General features: G+C 36.9%; 1 protein-coding gene across 12 annotated transcripts in view; it reads left to right on the plus strand.

Moving 5' to 3' along the window:
- The window catches only part of LOC136853422 (uncharacterized), a 574,979-nt gene that overhangs the window by 228,681 nt on the left and 325,577 nt on the right, over nt 1–20,721 (plus strand). The window contains exon 1 of one of the 12 annotated variants that reach the window (XM_067128965.1): nt 8,376–8,991. The exons of 10 other annotated variants lie outside the window; for them this stretch is intronic. The gene's annotated coding sequence lies outside the window, so the exon portion shown is untranslated. Of the gene's footprint in view, nt 1–8,375; nt 8,992–20,721 lie in introns of those variants that run through there. One more of the 12 variants, XM_067128962.1, reaches the window with a different exon arrangement.

Raw genomic sequence — 20,721 nt, forward strand, 5'->3', positions numbered from 1 at the left:
TATTACCTTTAGAAGGATCAAATTTTCATTCTGTATAATGTTTCATGTCTCTATCGTTTTACTCTTGTAATTGTCTTATGGAATGGTAGTTTCCTTGCATGAAAATTTGTAGTCATGGACAACAACAGCCCCTTTTCCTCGTTGCTATATCACTACCTTTAGATAGATTTTTTTGTACATAGTTCAGGGCTTATATGCTTTCTCATATTTTAGTGAATTGTTTCAGGTGATGTTAATTAATTTCTCGTTTTTCTTGGCTTTTTAAATACTTCATTTTTCATTACGCCTTTCTAACTGATTTTAAAATTCTCTTTTCAGGTATGTAGCATTAATTGAGTTTGGTGGACATTGGAGGACATTGGCATTTGATTTGTAAGTATATCTTGTTAGTTCGAGGTGCCATATGATCCGTTTTACCATTTTGCGCGCTACTTTTTTTTTTTTTTTTTTTTTTTGTGAAATTCCCTCATTCGTAATTGACATTTTCTCTCTTTGGTTCTTGCACCAGTAACGACTGTGCCGCTAAGGTTCATATTTTTCATGAAGTAAAAATGATTTTTGTTTCATTCTCTGACAATTCAGTTTTATGTTTCCGTTATATTGGTCTGTCTGTTTCATGTTATGCCGGTCCCATTTCCATCTTTTGCTGTAGGTTACTAGTCCTGTTAGTAGTCCATTTTCATTTTTGGAAAATTATATTAATAAGGTAATGGTTAATTGACCTTAATATAAAACAGCTGTTTCTGTTGGAAAGTGTCAGTGCTAATGGTGATAATAACCAATTTGGAATAGAGATAAAGTCACTGGAAATTATAAGGCAGCAGTCAGTTTCATTGAGATCATTAATTTTCAAAATACCAATTTAGAATAGAGTATATAGCCACTGGAAAATATAAGGCAGCATTCAGTTTCATTGAGATCATAATTTTTCATTTACGTTTAGTGAGTGTCATCATGGCTAATAAGAAACTTTAAAACAAATAGTGATTAACCGATAACGTAATGATTAAGTTATCAGGGAGCTTCAAATAGGAAAGTAACTCATTTAGAACTAGACAAAATAGTTACTGAACTTTAATACAATAGTCAGATGCGATTAATTTGATACGTTTCCTTCTTTGAAGAGAATATGTTCCATTTAAAGTATTCGGTGAATATTCCCTTCCGCGGTAACTCTCGTCGCATGCGCGCTCGCACATAAGGCGCACCCTTGTGTATGTGTGTGTGCATTTATTTATTTGTTTAGCTCCAAATTTATTGCTGTCCTGTAATATTTTCTCCATTTGCAATCTGAATGCAATTAGTTGGGTGTACTGAAACATACTCAGTTTATGCACGATTTTACATTTTCTGGTGATATTTATTTCATTAACTCAGTTTATAGGGGTGGCGCTTGTTTGGAAATGTATTGAAAGTATTGCATCGGAATGAGGAAAATTCAATTAAACCTGACACCCCAAGTACAGTACATGGGTTTCCACTTTTGTCATAAACGCATCCTGACTACTATGAATTGTTGCGAGAGAGAGAGAGAGAGAGAGAGAGAGAGAGAGAGAGAGAGAGAGAGAGAGAGAGAGAGAGAGAGAGAGACTGTAATAATAAACATCACCGACAATTTAATAGTTGCTCGTCAAAGTCACAAACAAATTATTCACTTACATCTATCTAAATGAGTAGTAAATGTTTACAACAAAAATCTACGTAAACGTAAAATCCCCTTAAATTCTAAGCAGTTGTGTTGGTATTCTTGGTATTGAAGGAATTTCTCCATCAATCATTCCACAGCATTCTCTCTCTCTCTCTCTCTCTCTCTCTCTCTCTCTCTCTCTCTCTCTCTCTCTCTCTCTCTCTCTCTCTCTCTCATGATAGACAAGTCAATGTATGTACCTTTAAACTTTTCAGTTATTAAGTGGTGGTTATCTTTTATAACAGGGTTGCTGTATGATTGCATCAACTATCTGATCTGCACTTTAGTAATTTACTCAATTAAATCAGTATCTGGTATTTAAATACATACATACATACATACATACATACATATATATACTGTATGTATGTATGTATTAATTTATGTCTGTGTGCATGTTTTGTATGTATGTATGTATATATATGTTAATTGTATAGTTCTCAGATTGACAGATATTTCGGCATATTTGGTATTTTCTGATATTTTTGTTCATGTTGAGAGAGAGAGAGAGAGAGAGAGAGAGAGAGAGAGAGAGAGAGAGAGATGGATAACAGACTATTACACTTCGATATTTTTGACTGGAGTCGTGTCCCTGCCTGACATTCCCGTGGCCCTAAATATTCAGGTACGATACGTATCATGTCATATGTTTGGAATGCGTCAAAGACCACCCCCCGTCTCCCCACCATCCTCCCCCCCTCCCCGTCCCTCATTTCCCCAGTCCTCCGCCACCACATCCCCCTTCCTTCCGCGGTGTTCGGTGTGGAATGCGTTTTGATTTTTGGTGTCCGGATGACGTCGGGGATTTCGGTATTTGAGCGGAGGAATGAGAAAAAGATGAAAGGCGCTCGACTGTGAAGCCTTCTCTTTATTTTCTAAAATACGTCTGCTTTTTGTTCAGAAATTTTGTGGCTATTTGTTTATTATGCACCCCACACGTTTTATTTTGGAAATGGTTCTGAGTTGTGGGTGGGTAATATTTTATAATGCTTCCATGTTCTGTGTAGGCGTTGATTTTCCAGGTTACAGATCACTTTTTCATTATCCAGGATTTTTCATGGAAAACCGTCGAATCTGAACGGCGAACTCGTTATTCTTCATAATTTATACTAGTGTGATCTGTGGTCTTGAAATACCTTTAAACGGGGGGGATTTTAGGGGGGGACATTTAAAGAATTTTGTCAGTGATTTTGGATAACGAGCATCATCAGTCTGTTAAATTGCTGTCATCTATTTTATTTTGTTTTTTCCATCTTTGATAATCGGAGAACCAGCGATCTTTTCCATTTTATTTCATTTATGAAATATTTAATGTTTTTACAGCTTTAGGTCTATTTTTCTATTTTATGGATTTTTTTTTCATATAGGTTTCATCCATATGATCAAAAGATTCGTGGCTGTTGTCTTTTATTTCTCTCAGCTTTCGCCTTTTAGGAAGCGCGACTTAATTGATGAAAAAAATTTCGAATAATTATTCCTTTGCATATATTAAGAGAGAAAGAGAGGCGATCAGAAGCTAAAGTTATGAACTAATGAAACCGTGGTACTTGGTATACCAAAGGCACATTTTGAATTGATTCTATTGTCTTTGCTAATTATTGGTATTTTACAGTTCTTTGAATAAGAACAATGGTTTTTGCATTTCCACATTGGAGGGAATATTGCATAATTTTATGCTGCATAACAACTAAGGTGTTTGCTCTCGCAGGTGAGTTGCAATATAATATGTAAATTAGAAATTTTTGATGATTGACAGTCAGGAAAAAGTTCGGGAATTCGAGACTGATTTTTCTAAACATACGTCATTTTCACCCTAAAGTTATTTTTTTGGTCACTTGCCGTTGGGGTTGACGACGGCAAAACTTGAAATATATTGATTGTGACATGTCAAGTGTACCATTATCATTACCATTACACCATTGTTGTAACCATACCATCATAAATGACGATAATATAAGAGAGGGCAAATCCCGACCTTAGCACGTCACTTACCGTCTCGAAGTTCGGACTAATGTACTTTCATTTTGTAAACTCATATAGGGCCCAGCGGTGAAATAGCATGACCCCAGGTTTGACGATGTCAGATTTAAAACTGGGGTTCATTACGCTAGATGATCGTTGTTACACAGTATCATGTATACTCAGTACGTTTTATTATTAACATTCTTCAGAAAAATATCTACGTAACTTCACACTTCTGAATCATGAAAATTATATCACCTGTGAAACTCATTTACCTTCGTACAAAAAGTGCGTTCTTATTCTCTTAATTTTTATAAAGAAATTTTCTCCTTTGAACAAAAAGTATTCTTTTCTTTTTTACAAAGAACAGAAAGTAAACAATGGTTAGTATATAAAGCCTTTTCCTTTGTATTGGATCAAATGTTCATTCTTTGATAGGAAACGTCAGTGACAAAATTTTTTATTTTTTATGATTTTCGAGATTCCACAAAAGACAGTTGTACAAACGGATATGAGATCATTTTCTCTCTCTTATACCTGAGGGCGTAAAAAGTTTGTGCAATTTTAGACAGAGAAATTCCATCTTTATAAAGTCAGCGGTTAGTTCCTGGAAAGCTTGGCCGAAAGGGAACAAATGATTATACTGTTTTTTTTTTTTTTTTTTTTAGCCTATTGGCTAAGTGAGCTTCGGTTTACGTTCTTTTTCAATTCCAACTTGATGTGAAGATGACTATTATTACTGAAATAAAACAAGTATAAAGCTTTAGCACTACTGACTCTACTAGTACGTATTGTATTTTCCTGTGGTTTTATACTCATGGTTATTATACAACGTCCTAGATAATTTCCGATACTCATGTGTTAACTGTTACGTGTTATTTATTTTTTAGCTGGAAATTGTTTGTCGTCATGCGATGTATGTGAATCATTGACTGATGCAATTTAAATATTAAAAACAATCAAAATTACGCAAACCGTAATGAGGCCATCACAATTTTTGTCTTGCGAAATTCAGAAAAGATTTTTTCATTTTAAACGCAGTGTAATTTATCTATAATTTATTATTTAATTTCCTTGCCTACCAGTACTTTTAGCCTTTTGTATCGCTTTTTGGAAAGGCGGTCGTGAATAATAATGATTATAGTGTAACTAGACCGTCAGAAATAACAGGACTGTGTGTGTGTGGGGGAAGCTACTTAACTTCATGAATCTCGGACCAAGAAGGCCAGTGGTGGGAGAGGCAGGTCACGGGTTGGACGATGCCAGTTATAACCTTTGGGTTTATCACCCGTAGACTATCGCAGCTATAAGCAGAAGAAAAAAACAAAAATACGGATGCAAACTGCGTTTATGTAATGAGATTTTTTAATCGTTTTGATGCCATATTAATCTTGAACAGCTCCATTCATGATATAAGATCTTATAGATCATAGTTCTCTCTCTCTCTCTCTCTCTCTCTCTCTCTCTCTCTCTCTCTCTCTCTCTCTCTCTCTCTCTCTCTCTCTCAGCGAGAGGAACAGAACTCGTTTGATGTGTAACAAAGAAGTTCTCAGAATTTGGTGGTCACAGGCCTTTCTTAATGAGTCCTTCCTCATTTGGATGCGACCTGTCGACAGGCCTCCGTGTGATTTGCATGTCTTCGCCGCACTTGCGAGCGCTTTTGCTACTGATGCTCTTGCTGTCTTCGTCGTTACTGTTGCTGTGTTGAATATCACGCTTAGTATGAATGAGGATAAATTATTATAAAAGTTACTGTATTCATATATTTGTTTTTATTTTTTGTGTTATTAACCGGTATTGCTATGATGGTTGTTGGCGTTATGCATAAATATATATTATATTAATCTGTTGCAATTATATAGTACATTTCATTTGGTTGTGTACCCTGTTTGTTTCGTATGGGAATGACTGCATTTTTTTTCCATTTCTACCCATTTTTTTAGTGATATGTAATTCAGTGTGTTTTTATATGTATTGTGAGCTTTTTAAATGTAGGGACGCAATCACTGTTTATCGAAGCTGCCAGTTTCTTCAATAATTTATATGATTTACAACGGAATATGCTCTGTACAAGTTTGTATTGTCCAGTCATAATTCGTTATAAGTGCCACATTGGCCTTTAGAGGAGCAGAATAATGCTTGCAGTTCTTTAGTTTGCTGGAATAAACAAGCCTCTTTTATTCTGTAATTCCAAACAATCTCCAACAAGAGTTTCAGTGACTTCGTTGCCATACCAAAGCTTATTTTTAGTTCTTTTGACATCATGTGGTCCTCACCTTCTCAAAAAAAAAAAAAAATTATGGTTATATCTTTTCTTTGTTGGAATGTAGGCTTCGGAAAGAGTGTTATTAGTAAAGAGTAGAAGGATAGAATTTATTAGTTTTAAGTAGACCTCCTCCAATCTACGTTATTATAATAAATATTAATACTATTGTGACTAATAATATGGTGCTGTATAAGTAATATAGTAAAGAGTTTTATATTGGTAATTATTTGTTTTTTCAAGTGATCACTATGACCGTTAGTGAAGTCAGTGCTAACAGTTGCGTAAAGAGCAACCGTTTTATGATAATTTCCCCCTTTTTCCTTTTCCATCCATTGTAAGTCAGAGCGGCGCCTCTCTTCCCCCTTCCTTCGCGGCACTTCCTTCATAGCGTCGGCGCAATTGGTACTAACGACATCTAACGAGATGTGAAAGCCTCTGAAGAAGAATTCCATTCCCTCCCCTGACCCTCTCCTTTAAATGCAATCCTCCTCCTCCTCCTCCTCCTCCTCCTCCTGTCGTAGATTCTGTGACTCCCCTCTCCCTCACCAGCCTGTAAGTGAAATAAAGGTCCCTTTAGAAGAGCGAGTTTTGTGTCTGGGAAACGATTAGATTCCTTTATGACGTGACATTATGACAGACTGACAGCGTTATTGCGTTTATTTTCAGCTCATCCGCACAGTATTTTTCGGCAAACTTCGGATACCACGTCCAGACGAAACTGTCTGAAAATTGTGGGAATTGATATCCCGTCGGTTATTGTCTGCCGAGGTCATTCCGTTTAGGCCGATGCCCCAATCAAACGATCGATCATTTCAGCGACAGGATGCTACTTTTCAGTAGCTGCTACCGTCGGGGGTCGTGGGATGGAAGTCGAGAATAGGGGATGGCACCTAGGGACGTCCCTGGTCCCCTAAGGATGCCAGGAGGAAGTGGTGGCGGGAGATGGGTGGATGGAAATGGTCGGGAGGTCCATGTGCGTTTTAGTGGAAGGCTGCTAGACCCTGGTGGACGACGTCTTTTCAGCGTGGCAGTGTCGTCGTTAAATTCATCGCCGTCGTCAGTCGCGGGATCAGTCGAGGCACTTGGGCGCTGGGTCCTTTGCTTTTCGGTCAGTTGGTCGCGAACTTTCGAACGGGAGGCGAAGCTTGTCGTACACTGACCTGTCTCGGTGGTCGTTGACATTTAAATCGGTCTATTATAATGAACGTTTCTGAATTTATATATTTATTTCATATGTGTTATTATGAACTTGACAGCTATACGAATGATTGTGGTTATAGTGCACTAACTTTCAATGCCTTCCCTCACTTCCAGAAATAAAACCGAATAATATTAGAAGTAGAAAGGTCAAGAAAAAGGGAAGGATTTTAGAAATCAATTTGTAGAACTAGTGCGTCCTACTGCAGACTGAATAGGAATAACGCAAAAATGACGTTGTCAGTCAAGTCTCGTTCGTCTTAATGAATTTACGGTGGGTTGTGTCTTTAATACTAAAGTTTGAGACTAGACGAGATGTTCAGATGTTAAGTCTGTTGTGTTCTCATACCAGATTGTAGATTGTGTGTTGGATATAGACGAAATGTAGACATATTTATTATATATATATATATATATATATATATATATATATATATATTATATGTATATATACGTATGTATGTATGTGTATGTATATATATATATACATATATGTGTGTGTGTATGTTGTACAGAGAAAATAATGTCAATGAATATGTAATACACATTAATATGTAAGGTTAAACTTTCATGTAGATATTAAAGTAGTATTAATATTGAGAATGCAGTGATAGAATATCAATTTATAGTGCACGTGGAAGGTATCAGAAAAATGAAGTTTAGTGCTGACAATTGGAATAAAGACAACTACATTAAAGTCAGAAAACATAACTTAAGAAGAGGTGATCAATATATATATATATATATATATATATATATATATATATATATATATATATATATATATATATATATATATATATATATATAAGAGAGAGAGAGAGAGAGAGAGAGAGAGAGAGAGAGAGAGAGAGAGAGAGAGAGAGAGAGAGAGAGAGAGAGCAGATAAAAATGCAAGTTTCTTGTATGCGTGTGTAAGAGAGAGAGAGAGAGAGAGAGAGAGAGTAACGCTTTTGAGAGAGGCAGGTATAAATGCAGGTTTCTTGTATGAGTGTGTAAAGAGAGAGAGAGAGAGAGAGAGAGAGAGAGAGATACATGCGGGTTGGAACTTCCTATTGAAGACTCATTCTTCAAGATGCTCGGAACTCTCCATCGGGCCGTAGGCTATTCATCGAATAAAAAATATGTCCAAGTCAGTCTGCTTTGTGTCCCGGAGTGGGTAGATGCTCAGTGTCGCTGTGCCGTTGAGGCTTAGCCGAGGCCTGTATTGAGTGAGCGTGGATGATGTTTCTTTGTAATAATAGCCTTCTTGTTCTGTTTTAGGGGGCTGTTATATGATGATTTATACCGAACAATGGTATCTTGAATGATTTTCGAGTGACTCATTGTCTTCCAGGCTTTACAACCAGTGACTCTTGGGATTCGATATTAGTGAATTACAGTCGACTTTACGAATTGCGTTGTGGTGAAGTATATTCATTGAGAGGAGATTGTGGCACTTATAGTTCGTTGTGACAAAGGATAACATTTCTTATTTTGTGAACATTTTTGTAACTAAGAAAAATAAAAACAAAAATATGAAAAAGGCACGAACTGGATTTTAAGTGGGAAATGATACGAAGCTACAATTACTTCTTAACGTTTAAAAGTTTTTTTTTCACCTTTTGTAAGCCACGTTAGGCCTAGTTTTCGTCTTGAAACAAGCAAAATAACGACTTGAAATCAAAGAAACTGGGACCTTTTTCCTCTCCCGATATTAGGAGAAATACTACGAAGGCGCTAATCCACCTGTATATATAGCGCACAAAAGACTGAGCGTACGTGATATAGTGTTCCGTGCCACGAGCTACCTGCACAGACCCCATATAAACACATCTGTCACCGGGAAGGAGGAGGACCTACCTTCTACTGATGCCCCCCTAGCTCCTATAATAAACAGGTAGGGAATCACCTGTCGACAGCCGAGGTTTGTTTACACCAAACATTCCGTCTTTTATTTCGTTTTATGGAGGCCTTTGTTGAGTCGAGATCTATACCCTGTTTATCGTATTCTGTTCTTATAGACCTACAAAGTCAGCGTAAATTGCCATTATAGGACTTGATTTATGAGCCTTTAAATTATTTGATTATAGGGGTATTGGGGTATGATAACCCTATTTAGATAAGTATTTTACTGGTTTGTTTATTCATCTATTTGTGCAATGCTAATCTCTGTTTTTGTGCATATTCTAAAGTAGCTTTATTTAAATTTTTTATTGTGTAATACTATAAAAATGTAACGTGTCTCCGATAAAAGGATCGTCAGTCATGGGTCAATTAACGTCTTTTTCTGCCTTACAAATGACATATTCGTCTTCGATAAATTGATGGTTTCAGATAATCTTGTATCGAAACTCGTAATTAGGTCCATGAACTTAACGACTGTTAGCGATGGGTATCCGATATCTCTGCCTTGAACTCTCTCTCTCTCTCTCTCTCTCTCTCTCTCTCTCTCTCTCTCTCTCTCTCTCTCTCAAACGCTGAGAGCATATTTTAGTTGCTGTATTTTTGGTATTGTCTCTTAAGATATAAATGTAACTTTAACATTATCACTAATGACTGCCGTTATTTAAGATGCACTTGGGAGAGTAGGCATGACGTTGCGCATGCGTGGTTTGTTTGTTACGCCAATTGCGTAACTGGGGAAGTGTGCAATGCACCCTGTGACGTTGCGGCAGTTTCTTAGAACGCTTCTGACGACTCACATGATGGAGCATAACACGAAATTGCTCCCGTTTTCATGTACAGTCGTTATTAGCCGTTTTTCCAATAGGGTTTTCGCTTCTACGGGCGTTATTTCATTTCTGTCAATTTTTTCAGTTTTTTTGGTACGTGTTTAAATATGAGCTGCTCGCTTATGAGATTTGATTGGAGTTTACTGTTGAATGGATTTTGGTGTGGTTTTGCTGCATATTCGTGAGGATGTTATGTGTACGCATGAATCCATAAGAGAGAGAGAGAGAGATAGAGAGATCCTTCAAGGTTTTCGAGGCGGACTCGAAACCAGTGATTCATCCCTCGACGAATTATTTAGATGAACTCTTCAAGGATTTGCGATATGGTGCGTTATGCTTGCTTGAATCCTGGTGTTTGCTTTGTTTTTTATTTGGTTCTTTTTGTTTCGCATACTCTGCAAGGATAACTGCAAAGGGACTACCGATTTCTGTTGGATAGTCTTGATATTGTCTGGAGAGTAGTACGACCGAGAAAGTACAGGTATAGAAAGTTATGACCTAATTGCTGTTTTTCTTATGGATGCTGCTCATCGGTTTAATTTTGTCAGCACTACGCACACACACCCCACACACACACATATATATAATATATGCATCAATTATATATATATATATATATATATATATATATATATATATATATGTACATATATATATATATATATATATATATATATATATATATATATATATATATATATATATATGTATATATAAGTATGCACGTGTATGCGGATCGGACCCAAATTTCATGTCCACTAGGTCCACGGTTCGAACCCTACCTGTCAGTAGAGCTAGCAGTGAACAGGTACCCGTGTTGTCTGGGGTCAGATACTTGCTAAGAACTGGAAGATTAAACTTCTTCAGTTGAAAGTAGAAGTTACGTTGACTCTTAGTGTACTCGTGTTTACCTAAACTTACCTGGTAGATTGTCGCCTGTAACTGGTTGAAGTCGGCATTGAAAATGACAAGGGCCAGCAGCCTTATCCTGAAATGATAGGTATATATATATATATATATATATATATATATATATATATATATATATATATATATATATATATATATATATACTCATATGTATGTATGTATGTTTATATGTGTATATATATGTATATATATATATATACACCCGTTTTATTATATATATAATATATTGATGTTTTAATGGAAATTTTTGTAAGTCAGTGTGACCATAGATCATTTTCAAAAAATTGCTGAGACCCATTTTTTTTTGCTGAGACCCCGCTTTTTTTTTTTTTTTTTGGTAAGAATTGTCTGACTGTCGCAATGTAGAGTTACGCAACTTCTTCCCCAAAAAGGCGAAGTTATGATTTTCATGTTTAGCGCCTCCACTTGATTAAAGCCCTCTTGTAGATATTCGTAGAATCCTGCCATTACTCCCAGTGTTGCGGTTGCTGCTAGCATTACCGCCTTAATATTGCCCATAATGACAGTTATGAATCACTTAACTGTATTTCCGTCCACGGTAGTATAAGGTAAACATTCCGTCTGTGGCCTAAACTGTCTCTGCTTAAGGTGCACTACTGCAAAGTCGTTCTGGGGCTTTATTGTAATTTTGAGTTACATTAAATTTCGTTTTTGGTATGCAAATAAAATTGATCAGTTTCACGGATATTGTATGAACGTTGTGCTCGCCTCATGACTGTATATAGTAGTTTACATAAGTTTACGTGTTCTTAATTTTAGTTTTCTGTAAAAGAAAACTATTGTGCCGGCTTTTTCTGTCCGTCCGCATTGTTTTCTGTCCGCACTTTTTCTGTCCGCCCTCAGATCCTAAAAACTATTGAGGCTAGAGGAGTGGAAATTGGTATGTGGATAATCCACCCTCCAGTCATCAAACATACCAAACTGCAGCCCGCTATCTTCATCAGTAGTTTTTAGTTTATTTAAGGTTAAAGTTAACCATAATTGTGCTTCTGGCAACGATACAGGATAACCTACCACCGGGCCGTGGTTAAAGTTTCATGGGCCGCGGCTCATACAGCATTATACCGAGGTTACCGAAAGATAGATCTATTTTCGGTGGACTTCATTATACGCTGTAGCGGCTGTACAGAAAACTCGATTGCGCCGAAGAAACTTCGGCGCATTTTATACTTGTTTTTTAATGTGGCGAATTTGAGTAAGGTCGTATTTGTCAGATACTGAAAATCAAATGATTCACAAGGAGGAATAGAAAAATTAAGGAGAACTTTATACAAATACTGGCAAGTACTGTCACCCAGCTATTTTCCTCGATGAACCTGATTCGATGTTTCTTGTTAATTAAAGACTAATCCATTCTGTACTTTATATATATATATATATATATATATATATATATATATATATATATATATATATATATATATATATATATATATATATATATATATATATGAGCTACATATACATATACATATACATATACTTACATGTGTATAAATATATGTATATTGTATTGCCACTAAAAAGACGCGGTTCGTATTGAGGTGCTGACACGGCTTTACAGTCCTTCACCAAACACTACTAATAAATTCATTGCTGTTGATAATCTCATTAATATTAATAGACCCTTGCCGAAGCCAGGCCCACAAGGCTAGGATTTAGGATGAAGTCAGGTATGTGAATAACGCTGATGAATAATTAATTAGTGAGTATGCGACCGTGAATGGAGGTTCCCTCGGTGATCACCCAAGGACCCTTGAAGCTAAGGACTTCAAACCATTTATTAGAGTCATGCAAGGATCGTCCTATCAGGAGGGTTATCAGCAGGGATCTTGTGCGCATGCGTGTTTGCTGAGCGCTTATGTAGTTCCGGATTAAATGGCCTACATTCCTCTATGTACAACGTTCCCTGTAATTTGTATGTATTGCTCACGGCCTAATGAAACGGCCGCTCTTCACGATAATTACTGTTTGGAAGATGTAGGGTGCTTTTGTTATAGCTCGTGTTTCCGTAGTTATTTTCTGTAATGTTGATAACTTTCTATACATGATTGCTTAGAGAGAAACATTCTCTTCTCTGATGTGTTTGCATAACATTCGGTTGAAGTCCTCCTCTGAACCTGTCACGGGAAACGCGATGCAAATTGTATCTGACGAAAGATGCCTCGTCACGGCGACATTTTCCGCTACTCCTGTTTTCCCACAATTACTTCGATAAGCTCCGGGTCACATCTTCATGGCCTTCTTGTGTGGACGTGCCTGTGTGTTTTCTTACGGGGCCGTCATGGGATTCCGTCATAAATGGAGAGAGAGAGAGAGAGAGAGAGAGAGAGAGAGAGAGAGAGAGAGAGGGAACACACAGATGGGACACTGTTGTAAATTTTTTTCCTCTTTTTTTTCTGTCAGTTAGCAGTTGCATGGCTCGTAACATATTGCAGCATGATGTAAGCAGATGGAAACATCCCCAAGAACATGTGCAGTAACAATAAATCATAAGTCTTTAAAAGTGATTTCTTATCATACAAAAAAAAACTCTTTATCCTTCACCTCGCATCTGCATTTCTTCTTCCACTCCCAGTCACTTTATCAGAACATTTTTGTACGGTGGGTTTTAAGCAGAAAAACCCGAAAAACATTGCACTGCATTGACTGCCTCATGGGAGACTGCCAATGATTCATACGTTCCCATAACGCCGAAGTGGACGGGTTCTGGTTGAAGGAATATTTCGTGGATCCGGGGTATGAGAAGGCTTGGGGCTGTCATGTTAAAAATTGTTTTCTTTTTTTTCGGGATTTAGGATCTTGGAGGCTTCACGTGCGCGCGCGTGTGCTTACGTGTAAGTGGATCACATAATAAATAATGAGAGGAAGGAAGTGGGAGGTCTGCAGGTGGGAAAGAAAAAGTGCATAGGAAAGCAATGATTGAGAAGCATAAAGGTTTGTTGAACAACTCTTCCTAAAATAACTGGAGTATTTTGAAAGTGAGTGAAACTGGGAAAGGTTGAAGTAGTAAGATGAATTTTTGCGTAAAGTACGTCGAGTAAAGGTGGGTGGAAGCATGAAAAACGTAGAAATGTTAATGTTTGATTAGTATACATAGAATTAAGGCCAAAGTGTCTTGAGGTTGTTGGAGGTGGAAGAACATGCGTAGGTGAACATCGCGTGCAATTCAGAAATCTTTAGGGGAAGGGAGAGAGAGACTCTGTTCAAAGTAGAGGTGAGTGGCTCACTGTGGGGGGCGGGTGGTTGGTTGGTTAGGAGGCGGGTAGCCATTGTGCTGTCGGTGGGTCTTCTGTACTTTTATCCTCTTGGCTTCGTCCTTTATCCAATACATAAATATGTATTGTGTATGTATGTATATATATATATATGTATTATATATATATATATATATATATATATATATATATATATATATATATATATAAAAATATATATATATTAAAAAAAATCACAAAAGTAAGCGCGTGATTTTGTTTATTAGCTGAAGCCACTGGGAAAGTTCAAATTGAAACGACAGAGTGCCAATTACTTTCGTGTATTTTAACACATCTTTGTGCCCCGAAGATGTGTTGAAATGCACGAAAGTACTTGGCAATCTGTCGTTTCAATTTGAACTTTCCCAGTGGTTTCAGCTAATATATATATATATATATATATATATATATATATATATATATATATATATATATATATATAATGCGTATCCCGTCATAAATCTCGTTCCTGACAAGGCACCTTTTCATTCCCTGTAGGAAATAGATTGAACCACATTCCATCCAGACCTGTTATCTTCGTCGTATCTGTATAGTAATCTCCTTCATCGAAACGCTGATGTCGTTTTTCCCGTTGGCCCATCTTTATGTACGAGCAAATTCCAGCACGCGAATCTGCTGAGGTTATTGTATGTGTGTGTGTGTGTGTGTGTGTGTGTGTGTGTGTGTGCTTCGTTTTATTTGTATATTCATTTGTTCACTTCTATATGAATTCTTTATTTGTATAAGTTGAAGAATTTCATTATTTAAGATATGTGAATGGTATCACTGCTGCCGTTGATTTTGTGAACTAGAAATATTCCATGTTATCTAAGGTCAGATGACTTTTTAAGACAGTGATATCAGGGCGAATTGTTACATCCTGGTAGGATGAGGATTACCCCGCAGAGGCCCTTTCATTTTTTTCCTGGTGTGACGGCAGGAAGACTGGTTGTAGCCAGATCCTGAATGAGGTGCCCTGCTACTATAATTCAGCAAGGTCTTGCAACAGTATACATGTGTGCCCCTATTGCCTGACCATATTAAGAAAGCCTTTCTCGACTTTTTTTTTTTCTATTAGTAGGAAAAGATGGCTTCCGCTTCTAGTGATCATTATAGTGTTCAGAGTACATGTACCTGGTAAGGTCACTCTTCTATACATAAGAGTTTTCATTGGGTACAAATATTTGCTTGACATCGTTGTACTCGAATCCATTTCCAATGTGGATACTTCTCTTAATTAAATTGTAATATGCAACTGAAATAAGTCATTACTTTCATGTTTTTGGATTTTTGTCACTTGGCATTGTTTTTGGTCGCATCAAAAGAATAAGTGCAGCCTGCATTCTCTTATGTAATCTTCCATTCCTCGTAGTTTCACAGTTAGTCATTATATTTAATTATCTAATAGTTGCGTTAGTGTACTGCCTACCTACCTTCGTATGTCTGTATATATATATATATTGTTACGTGTGAGGGTCTTGGTTGATCATGTATTATTCAATTTACGTAATTTTTACGGCCCTGCAAACCAAGATTACACGTAACCTGTCACTTGAAGCCAAAAGTTAACCTCAAAGACAGACGTTAATTAGCTCGCCAGTTAAGGGTTATTAACCTTAACAAAGAATATTTGAGATAATTTGATTTTAAATGTAGCGGTTCTTCCAAACATTCGGACGCGAGGCAATCAAAGCATCGAGATTTAACCTGATTTTGCTTACCCTAAATCTTATTTTACTGGAATAATGGGGTTGAAGCTAACAATAAAATAATTAGGCTTAATTTATACCCTAAGTGGTGGCTGAAGGAAGAAAACAAAGAAAAAATGTGAAATACAGAAAGAACTTGGTCAATCGACGAAGCTGAATTTTTACCGTGAAATCTAGGGCATCAAAAGAAACCTCAGGAGTCGTATTCTGGCCTTCCCAATTCACAAGATAGACGTAGGAGAGAAAGTAATAAAGAATATCGTTCGGGCACGCATGCAATCACCCTGGTTCCGTGACCTGGGATCTCTCTCTGACTCTGACTCGACCTCGCTGTCTTCCAGAGAGGACCTATACCGCCCGGGCAATCCGACCTTGACAAAGGCATCGTCGAATGCATAGAATAAAGCTTTAACTAGGGTCATTGAGCGTAAACCCTCTCTGAGGCTTAGGTCCCTAATGCCTAACATATTTTGTTTACAAACTTTCCAGCCTATGGCGCCATTTGTCTAAGGCGGTGATTGTTATTTTAAATTGCCTACCCTACCGGCGGGCAGAGATGTTCTCTGTCGAGGTCAATTGGCCTAATATTCCTACACTAACTACATCGATAATATTTATAAAAATATATATATATATATATATATATATATATATATATATATATATATAATGTATACATATATACTTATATACATATATATATATATATATATATATATATATATATATATATATATATATATATATATATTATCACAAATTATTATTTGCTAGGAATACTTTAAACTGTAGTCAGTATAACGGAAAGCGTCACATGCTCAGGAAACATCTACCGTTTAAATCTCAGAAATTCAAGATTGAAGGTTAAGACAAGAATGAATTAATTTGTACTGAACGGCCATAAAAGGATCGTTTTATAGTTGCATATATTTTAATATTATAAAGATCCCCCAAATTTGGTTATTAAATCAGGTCAGCTAAACCCGTGCTGTGAATGCAGGAGAAAAAATCATGAAAAGCACGATGCTGGAATGCGTACTCCTTTCGATATTTTTATGTTTCCTGCTTCCCCGGATTTTCCGGAACAGTATTGGTTTATGGGAAAAAATCTTGCGTAATGGAAGGCTCTCATGTCGTGGAATGCGGTTTAATGAAAGAGCACTCGGATACCTGATCGATCTCTTCGGATGGGTTTGAACAAGCATTCCCCCCCTCTCTCTCTCTCTCTCTCTCTCTCTCTCTCTCTCTCTCTCTCTCTCTCTCTGATCAAGAGGTATCCGATCTTTCTTTCTCTCTCTCTGATCCAGAGGTATCCGATCTCTCTCTCTCTTTCTCTCTCTCTCTCTCTCTCTCTGGTCAAGAGGTATCCGATCTTTCTTTCTCTCTCTCTCTGATCCAGAGGTATCCGATCTCTCTCTCTCTCTCTCTCTCTCTGGTCAAGAGGTATCCGATCTCTCTCTCTCTCTCTCTCTCTCTCTCTCTCTCTCTCTCTCTCTCTCGGTCAAGAGGTATCCGAACAGGTTTGGGAAGTTAGCCAGATGATGAATGAGCGAAAGATGGCGACCTCGCGTGTGGGCTTCAATGTATTTAGTAGTTTTCCTTCCTTGATTGTTATCGAGGCAACCGTCTGGGCGCGCACGTTTTTTTTATGTATATTTAATTTAGAATTTTCGTAAGTAAACACAAACGAATATGATATAACGGTACAGGAAATTGTTAAATAAAATATATCAACAGTGTTAACTTTTTTTTTCGTTCGCTCCACAAAGGTAACGGCTTCATTTTGACAAGGAAGGGAACCGCATATAATAACACTGTCATAAAACTAGATTAATGACGTAATCAGTAGCTGTCATCATTTAGCACAGGTGAAATTTGTCGATTCGTAGTTGATTGCTGGAAAGGTTTATTCATGTTTGTGTGTGTGAATTTTTTTTTTTTTACCTAGAATTTGGAAAGAATAAAAAAATATATTTTTGTGCAGTTTCAGTACGTGTAATTATACTGCATGAAAATATTTATTTTCTTTGAAGATTAACCCTAAGGCGCTTTACTCAGGTCTTTAGCGGTTTCTTCTGGCTGACGCTTTTATAATGACATTTGGGTTATGATGCATTTTACATCTCATGTACATTATACATGATTATTATTTTCATTTCTACCTAGTCGATCTGCAATTGGAGTGTGTAAAGGTTTCTGGGATTTTTACGGAGAAAACGTATCTCTGATGTTTCCCCCCTTTTATACTGCTGTTGTTGATGACGATGATGATGATAATAATGATAAATACAAGGTTATTATTCTCAGGGGACGGTTATTATAACGGGTCCATTACTTTGACAGTGCGGTGTGCGTGTTATTATCCTCATTATCGCCATACAGTTAAATATGAAGTTTCTTTAACCTCCGGGCAACTAATAAGAACTAAGTTGAACTATTGTGACTTTAACGGTTAATAATTATCTTGGGTTAATGTTCAGGGCATATGGTAGACCTCTGAACGAAAAAAAAAATATAAAGTCATGAACATCGTGTGTCCCCCTCATTTTCAAGGAGTTGGAGAGCACTTACTGGCAACTTTGCCCAGGAAACGTGTCGAGGTCGATGTTTCATTCTGTCAGCCCTAACAACACATATTTTTTCTAAACCTGTGAAAGTCTGTTGAATCAGAAAATAAACAGAAACGGAAATAAAACCTACCGAGCTGAATTGTGGTTCAGGAACTGTTGGGGGTCCACTGTGAGAAGCATTTACTTTTAACGCAGTCATAGCAAGAGCGTTCGCAGGCCATCAACTTCCGCCAAAGCTGAGCAGTCCACCCCTTAAATTTATGGTTTCTTCTCCCGTATTTACTCGTTGCTAGTTAGTGGGCAAACCAGACCAAAAACTTAACTTTTTTTGTAGGATGTAACAAGCAAAAACAATCCAGCTCGGTGGATGTATTTATTGAATTTGCTCCCAAAATCTACGGTAATGGTGAATGAGGTTTTGGTTTTTTAAATATAAAAGGCTGAACAGTTCACCACACAAAAGTTCCCTCCTCCTCACAAGCACAAGTTGCATTCCTATCTCTCCCAAAGTCAGATCACTTACAAAAACCCGCGCGTTACTTGTTGCATAATTTTGTCACAGATAAACAAGTAAATGAAACCAAAACAAATCACAGTCACCCTTGCCGAGGTAATAGTATCATCCTTTGGATTATAAAATACACGGTCTACAAAACCCTTATAAAGTCTTTGATTCATTAAATGGTCGAAAGTGTCATTCCTCACAAAGGTCATCCTAAATCTTAAGGCTGTGATCAGAACCGATTCATAATTATCATTTTGCCAAAATCACTGACTGACAAGTTGAGGGACAGAACGAGGAGGAGATATCACGAAAATAAACCCAGGCTTTGCAGAATGAAAGAAGATGTGCAGGAGGAGTGTAAAGGGCAGCCACTTCTCAGGATGTAAGGAACTGAAAAATACAGTTAAAGTTGGAAAGAGACTTTCCCATGTCGAACAGATGGCAGAACTTATCAGAAGATATCTAAGGAAAATGTAAGTTGTCATTTCTGCAGATGAAGACGGATATCCAGAGCCTTTATCGATCTACAAGAGAACAGTGCAACTGGGAAACGTAGAGGTATACCGTAATAATGTTTCAGGAATGGAAGCAGGTAAAGATGTTATTTTCAGCACCCTTGAATTGGGTCAGTGTTCGTCTCCCTTCACTAAAAAAAAAAAAAAAAAAAAATCATTCTAAAAACTGAAACATTTTAAGTAGCCTAGAATATTTAAATGCCAGGTACACTAAGGAGAATTAAGCAACGAGCAGTTAATCACGATAAAGTGTGAAAAACATATGCTTTTGCATTTGTTGAAAACCGAATCCTGATTTAATGAATTTATCAGTCAATATTGCCGAAACCTTTTGCTGCCTTTCAGTGTGGTAAAAAAGTTTTCCGTTAAATGTAAAACAATGTCCATTGCATACTTGTATGGAAATGATGTCAAAACATTTGGTGAAAATGGAATGAGGGAAGTATTATAGCTGAACGGTGGCAGTTCAACGTGATTTTAAATATTTCGAGTAATAAACGGTGAATTGTTAATATTGTATCCCTAAATTTCAAATGGTTAATCATCATTTATCACCTTCGATTTTTACTCTGTCAAGAGGTGTATTTGCTTAATTGGTGTAGACCGCCTTTCCGGGAAATTGCATTTTCATTGTCATGTCCACTTCGTCATAAAAGGTCAGACCATGAGCAGGCTTTTTATTTTATCGTTAGCTATATTTTCCTCAACTCTCTGATATACTGGAAAAGTGTATAAGGGGAAGTCACACTTCATTCCAGAAAAAATCGTATGGGCTTGATTTATAAAGACATTGTTCTCGTTCCAAGGTATTTTTTGTGGCAGTAAGGAAATCAAGGTTGCTTAAACAGTCCACATCTGGCAGAGTTTACCATGAGAAGAAAGTTGTAATAGATTAAGTAACAACAGACCTGACTCATAAACATAGGAAGGTCGTTGGCCTGTGTGACATCGAATATGTTAACAAAAACCAAGAGTTCAGGTTGAAATTACGTAAAGTAATTGCTTTTTACCAAAGAAGAGTGACATATGAGGAAGGGATAGTTGAGATTTCATTTCTGTCTCTGTAAATTTCAAAACGAAATGCTAAAGAATCTACTATTATCAAGGATATTGAAGTTAGAAAGATTCTGAAGAGTATTATTTTTTTCTTATTTTGAGAGCAGGAACTTTATTCATATGGAACAAACCCAAAGGGATCACTGACTCAAAAGTCAAGCTACCAAAGAATATGGTGTTCATTTGAAAGATGTTAGAACAATCTTGCAAACCAAAGTTGGGATTTTCATTTTCAGCGTACCCTTGTAGAAACTGTTCTGAAGAGATTTACCAACGAAATTGAAGAGGTGGGCCCTTGTAAGGTGTTTATAATATAGCTTTTCATGTCCTCG

Source organism: Macrobrachium rosenbergii, chromosome 27 (assembly GCF_040412425.1).
Source record: "Macrobrachium rosenbergii isolate ZJJX-2024 chromosome 27, ASM4041242v1, whole genome shotgun sequence".
NCBI classification, from domain to species: Eukaryota; Metazoa; Arthropoda; class Malacostraca; order Decapoda; family Palaemonidae; genus Macrobrachium; species Macrobrachium rosenbergii.